Genomic DNA, 7,560 nt, shown 5'->3' with positions numbered 1-7,560 from the left:
GTTCTAGGATGCCTATTGACCTCTTGACTCTCTGACCACTCTTGACAACCTGATCTCCTAAGAAGCCAAGAGGCACTACAGAGGATCAGGGAAGTGGACTGCAGCAAGGAATTTGTGTTTACTGGAAATCATCATGGCTTCAGGTCTCTTATTTTTGGTCTTCGGAATCTAATCAACTTCATAGGACATCAAATACATAGATATTTATTCCATCTATAGATAACATATACAAATTTGACAATTTCTCTAGAAACCATCCTAGTTAGTGGAAGACCACATCAACAGTTGAAAGGTAGAACATTTTATAGGCAGCATATGTTTTTATTTTACTCATGGATAATTAAAAATTCTAAAAATGTTGGTATGAAACATAGAACAGCAGATGATTTGAGATTCTCTTTGTCACTACAAATTGAATGGGCAAAAAGATTTATGAAACCACAGTGATATATGTGAATATTGAAACAAAGGGGAAATGGCTAAATAGTATACCTATATTTATTTATATTGAAATTACGATTTTTTATACCAAAGTAACTGTTGACTTGCATAGTCCTGGAATTAAAAACAAAGACCCTTTTCGATCTCAGGCTCTTGGGTGATTTTGTTGATTTCATGACATCAGGAAAAGTCTTGATAATTAAGGCTTTTGGGGTCTCTAGCTAAGCTGCAAATGGGAACATTTTAACAGGCCTATACAAGCTAGAAAGAGGGTGACCACATAATTTTATTGTCTAAGCCATGCTAGTTTTGAGAAAGGGGCACTAATCAGATGGCACATAAGAAAATGAAGCATAGGAACGCCTGGGTGGCTCAGTTGGTTAAGCGACTGCCTTTGGCTCAGGTCATGGTCCAGGGTCCTGGGATCGAGCCCCACATCAGGCCCCCTGCTCAGCCAGGAGCCTGCTTCTCCCTCTCCCACTCCCCCTGCTTGTGTTCCCTCTCTTGCTGTCTCTCTTTCTCTGTCAATTAATAAATAAATAAAATCTTTAAAAAAGAAAGAAAATGAAGCATAAACTAGGAATGTCCCCGGCAACCAGCGTGTTTGCTCCTTCTAGTTTAGCTAGAGAGAAATCCCTTCTTCCATCTCAGGCTTCTATAGGCATGTCTCCATTTCAGCCTGTCCCACCGCATGGCACTAAGGTAGTATGGAGGGAGAAGCCCAGTTTGGATCCCTGCCCCAACTCAAAGCGGCTGGCTTCATCTTCTCTCTGGGAGGTTTCTGCATCAGTGACATTCAGCGCTGCCTGCGTGTCCGGCATCAGTAAATCAAAAGAATATCAAAATTATACACAACGTATCTGTCAACTAGAGAAAAGATAAAAGACTTTCAAAGACTAAAGACAAAAGAGTGTGTAGGTTAGCGCCTGATGACTCTGTTTAAAATGTGGTGGCATAATATCTACGAAGTATTAATAGATTATTTTTCTTTGACACTTTCCCATCTTTCAGCATTCCCCTCCTTCATTGGGAGGGGTGTTACAGAAGAAAGCAGATTTTAAAAGAGCCTCTTCCTAGCTTTTGAGTTTCAAAACCTAGGCCCTGAGGGAAACTGAACAAACTCTGGCAGTTTCTTGGAAAAAAAAAAAAAGAAGAAAAAGAAGAAAGGAAGCAAAGATAAGAACCTGGCTTCAGGCCTAGAAGGTAGAAGGAGAGGAGAGTTTGAAGAGGAAAGCAATAAGAGCTAAAAAGCTTGGGGTCCTTGGGAAAAGGGCGTCTGCACTTCCTCACTACATCCCTTGGGTTGAACTGAGACCTGCGGGAGTCTACAGAAATTCTGGAGAGGTTTCGGAGAGTCAAGAACAGACATAAAGTTCTGCAGGTGGCAAGACCCTGGAGAAGAACTAGCACCTTAGACAGCCTCACCCACCTGCCCCAATGTGGTGCAGAAACCATGGAATGCCCTCTGTGTGCTCAAGAGGTCACAGAAGTGACAAATGATCCCAACACCTTGCAGAGTTTTCCACCGCCCAGCATGTCATGGGGGCACCTGACTGAGAAACAGAGTTAAGTGCTACTGCCCAAGAGGAGGGACCTGGAACCCAAAGAGCTATAAGAATGAGCCTGAGAAGTGAGTCAACATACAGCCCACATGGATCACAGACTGAGGACCCAACAAGGTGATGGTAGCTCCAAAGGATATCAGTTTGGCCAGATGACACCAAGGATCTAATGTCTAACCCCAACCTCACACCCTAAGACTAAAACATTAAGTACAACCTTGGGAAAGGAGAGGAGAAACCCCAATTCAACTGAAATTATGTTTTTGCATCCAAGGAGAAGACTCAAAACAGAACTTAAATTGAGCTAGAGAAAAAGAAAGACATTTATATTTCTTGTACATCTGTATGTGTGGATGAGGTTTGAACCCACTACCTATAGAGAAGGACATGCAAGATCACAGAATCATAGTGTGATCTACTCAAAAAGAACAATGGAGGAAGAATATAAACCAGAACAGCCTTGAATCTAGACCTCCTTTACTCACCCAGTGAATTCAAATAGCTCCCCTCCTGCTCCACTCGTTTTATTTTTTTTTAACTAATTTATTTCAGAGAGAGAGCACACATGAGCACAAGCAGGGAGAGGGGCAGAGGGAGAGGAAGAGAGACAATCCTCAAACAGACTCCCCACTGAGCATGGAGCCCAACACAGGGCTCGATCCCGAGACCCTGAGACCATGACCTGCGCCGAAACCAAGAGCCAGATGCTTAACCGACTGAGCCACCCAGGCGCCCCTCTTCCACTTCTTTTAAAGCGACGTTAATACACTTGTTAATACACTCCATTAACAAGTCCTTTCCAGTCTGCTTCCTTCACATCATCCCCTTCTTTCTATTTCCACTGCCACCTCCTTAGCCCAGGCCCTCATCATTTCTCTTCTGCACCAATATATTAATAACAGCAACAACTACAAGCTATCATTTATTTGGACCTCATTATATGGCAGGCATCGTATTGTGTGCTGTATCCCTATTACTTCTTTCAACTGTCACATCAGTCTTATGAAGTAGGGTCTATCTTCATCCCCATTTCACAGATGAGAAAACTGAGGCACAAAGAAGTTAAGTAAATTATCCACAGCCATACAACTAGAAAATGATGAAGCCAGGCAGTGTGGGCCCAGGTTTAAATCACTGTACCACACCCCTCCCTTTAGTTTCCTCCCTGTGCCTGCATCTGTGTGTCTCCCCTCCACATTATTACCCACGTAATCTTTCTCAGCCATAAATCTGAACAGAGTACATCTTATATAAAATCCTTTAATGGCTACCCATTACTTTTAGCATAAAATTAAACTTTTTAGAAAAACGTACAAGAGCTGACATGATTCAGCTCCTGCCTACTTGTCGGCTCCATCCCACAGGCATTTTTCCCTGCCGGTATAAAACCAGTGACAGTTATTCCCTGCCCCAAATGAATGGACAAGACATCCCCCCCCCCCACACACACACACCCTGATTCCTCTTTGTTCCTTTTAAGAGTCCACTTATGTGCTTCCTGGTTTTAGAAGCACCTTTTATCATCCTATTCTAAATATATAGTATTAAATTCTAATCAGTAACTTCTTTCTCTGATCAGTGATTTTGTTTGTTTGGCTTTTTGCTCCCTGCACTGTAAATATCTTAAAGTCAAGTCATATTTTTATTGTTTGAATTGGGCCAGAATGTGGCAGGTACCTAATACAATTACTAAATGAAATAATCAATCAAAATATCTTTCATATCCTCATTTTTTCTGCCTATTTCAGTAATAATTTCACAAATATAAATTGTGCACCTGCTAATTGCCAGGCACTTTGACATATACTTTTAAGTTTAATTTTCCCAGCAATAGTGTAAGATAGATGCTATCATTCCAGTTTCAAAGATAAAGAAAACTAAAGCTAAGAAGTACATATAGAATAGGATGCAAGGGGTGCCTGCCTGGCTCAGTCGGTGGAGCATGAGACTCTTCATCTTGGGGTTGTGAGTTTGAGCCCCACGTTGGGCATAGAGATTACTTTTAAAAAAAAGAATAGAATGCAATAATAATATATTACTTGCAGGATTTTTTTGGGAATTAAAGATAACACAAGTAAGTACCAAGTACCAGATCCTGGACATAGGAGTAACTCAATGACTGGTAATCCTTAGAATTTTTTATCAGTGGTAAGTGCCGAGGTTTATTAGTGTCTCCTAATTATGTCAGTGCTGCTCTAGATCTACCACAGCTGCTCATAACTTAAAATTAATGTCTCATCTTCCTTTCCTAAGGCTATTGGCTATTACTTCCTTTCGTTGGTGTTCATTCTAATCCTTGGTGCTATCCTTGGTTCCCACAAGGTCCACATGTCTAATTTCGAGAGATCATTCCACAAAATGAGACACAGCCCCCCTCTAGAGACTTCTTGACCTCACTTTGGGGAATACATTCTTACATTTTTCCCAGCATTTTAAAACAATTTCCGTCCTGGCTTTAAAAAACTGAATGCTGCCCGCTTCTTGTCATTTGGGAGTTGATGAGTTGCAGCCTTGCCTAAGCACAGTCAAGCTAGTGCAGCTAGGGAATGCTGGGAGAGAACCAGCTGGGTCTTCTCAGATGAACCACACAGGACTCCCTCCAAGTCGGTTTCACTTTCCAGCCCTCTCACTGGCACCTGGAAAGGCTCACGCTCTGTAATGCTAACGGAGTACCATGCAATATTTACTTCCCATGGTAGAGTGAGGTTGGCTCTGCCCACCACAAATGAGCCGTCCCTTCTAGCATGCCAGTCCCAACCATGCCCAGCCCCGACTGCCTGAGCCCCCTCCTGACAGTCTCCTGATATTATGGTGAGAAGGGAGGTGGGGAGAGGAAAAGAATGCAAAGAAAAACCATGAGGGATCCCACACCAGCTCATACTCACTCAGAAAAGAGGATCTAAATGTGAAGATCCTAGTGTTAGAGGAATGCACCTCAAAGCCAACTAGTTCACTGATGATTAAATTTCTTTGCATGTGGGTGAATTCAGGAAAAATGAAAATGTTTACAGGTGTGGCAGGAATGGATCTTTGCAATTTAACTGACGTTTTGACCCCAAGTTTCCTTATACCTCATAACCCTCTCCTCCCTCAGGCGGCAGAGAGAATCTGAGGCACGCATTGCCTCAAAGAAAAGATGACTTAGCAGGCCACAGATAATAATTCTTGGTTTATGAGTTTCAAAAGCCTAGGTCTAGGCTTAATAACAATACTGTATCAAACTAAGCATTTTACATGCATTCTCTTATTTAATCCCCACAATAATCCTATTATGTGGTGTAGACAGAATAGTGGCCCCTCAAAGATCTCCATGCCCTAATCCCTGAAACCTCTGAATATGTTAATGCAGATGAGATTTAGTTAAGGATTTTGAGATGGGGAAATTAGCTTGGATTATCCAGGTGGATCCAATGTAATCACAAGGGTCTGTATAAGAGGGAGGCAGAAGAGTCACAGTCGAAAAAGATGGAATGGTGGAAGCGGAGGGTTAGGGGAGGAGAGGGAGGAAGGAAGTTCAAGCAATCCTATCAGCGAGGATCAGGGAATGTTTGATTATTTTTCTGATTTGGACAGGGTTCATATTTTGTTCTGGCCTAAGTATGGAGGGGTTCCATTTTTGCCTTGATCCATCCCAGTCGCAGAGTAGCCTTGACTGATGTTGCTATTTTATGAAATTGTTTATGTTCAACAGGGAAACAGTAATGCCTGGTCAATAGCACCAGGCTAGCTCTCAGATCAGCGGCCACTTCTTTTCTTTCATTTTTCGTATAGTTTGTATAATCACCCATTTGATGTTTCATTCTTTATTCTCCTGTTGGACATATGTTTCCAGATTTTCAGTAAAACTGTAAATTTAGGGCTCGAATTGCCTTAAACAATAAAGGAGTTCAGTTCTTGTGATTCATGTCAAGAAAATGAAGGACCAGTCAGAGACTGGGAGACGATATTTGCAAATAAAATAAAGGCCTTGTATATACAAAATACATAAAGAACTCTTAAAACTCATCAGTAAGAAAAGAAAACAACCTAATTTTGAAAAATGAAAAGACTTAAACACTTTTCAAGATATACATTTGGCATTAAACCCGTGAAAATATGCTCAGCATCGCTAGTTATTAGGGAAATGCACAGTGAGCTACTACTATATACTTATCAGAATGGCTAAAACGAAAAAGACTAACCACACCAAGTGTTGGCAAGAATGTAGCAGAACTAGAACTCTCATGCACTCCTGGTGGCATTGTAAAGCGTACAGCTACTTTGGGAAACAGTTTGGCAACTTCTTCCAAAGTTAAACATATACCCACCATGTTATCCAGCCATTCTACTTGTAGGTATTTACCCAAGAGAAACAGAAATATATGTCCCTATAGAGACTTGTATACAAATGATCATAGCAGTTTTATTTGTAATAGCCAAAAGCTAGAAATCACCCATTTGTCCATATGCAAATTGTGGTACATCCATACGATGGCATGCTACTAATAATAAGGAATAATACTCAATAAAAAGGAATGAACTTTTGATGTATACAACATGAATTTCAAAATAATTATGCTAAATGAAAGAAGCCAGACCAAAAAAAGTACATCTGTTTGATTCTATTCATATAAAACTCAGAAAACGCAACTAATTTGAAGTGAGAGAAAGCATATCAGCTGTTGGTGGGGAACGGGAAGGAGTGGGAGTGAGTGAATCCAAAGGGGCTGAAGAAACTTCTGGAGGTAATGGATAGGTTCACTATCTCGTTTGTGGTGATGGCTTTACAGGACATGCATATGTCAAAACTCATCAAATTATATACTTTCTTTAAATACGTGCAAATTATTGTATGTCATTATATCTCAACAAAACTGTCTTAATTTTTTTTCAAGATTTATTTATTTATTTGAGAGAAAGAGCACATGCACGAACAGGGAAAGGGGCAGAGGGAGAGGGAAAGGGGAGAATCCTCAAGGAGACTCCACGCTGAGCGGAGGAGCCTGACACGGTGCTCACCCCCAGGACCCCGAGATCATGACCCAAGTCAAAACCAATAGTTGGCTGCTCAACCCAGTGTGTCACCTCAACAAACCCATTGTGCCCCTCAAGAAAATTGTTTTAAAAAGCAGGGGGCAAGTAAGGATGGGCTTCAAGGAAACCAGTGATGGTATTCAGTAATCCAATTTCTTTCCCTTTCTCCGCTGTGCTTCCTGGCCTGGAAAACAGAGCTCCCCCAATTGACAGGGAATTTCCAAAATAGAGACTCAGACCTGAAATTCACACAGATTGGATAAGCATGGATCATGTGGTTACTTCAAAGTTAAACATATGCCCTGATAAGAAACAGTCTTCTGTCCTCCCTTGCCCCCAGATTGTTTGCCAAATAAGTTTGATATTGTCCTACAACAACTGAAGTTCTCTGAAAGGCAGGACTGCAGAGCATCTGGCAAAGCAAACAGGGAATGGCTTTTTAAAGGAGTGCTCCAGTGGCTCAAACCACCTTAAATCAAAAGAAAGTCCAGATGCTCTCTTTCTCTAGGTTCCTCAGGCTCCCCAAACTCATAAGCTGAACAGT

This window comes from Phoca vitulina, unplaced genomic scaffold (genome assembly GCF_004348235.1).
Source record: "Phoca vitulina isolate PV1807 unplaced genomic scaffold, GSC_HSeal_1.0 scaffold2, whole genome shotgun sequence".
NCBI lineage: Eukaryota > Metazoa > Chordata > Mammalia > Carnivora > Phocidae > Phoca > Phoca vitulina.
Note: the sequence above shows the minus strand (reverse complement) of the source record.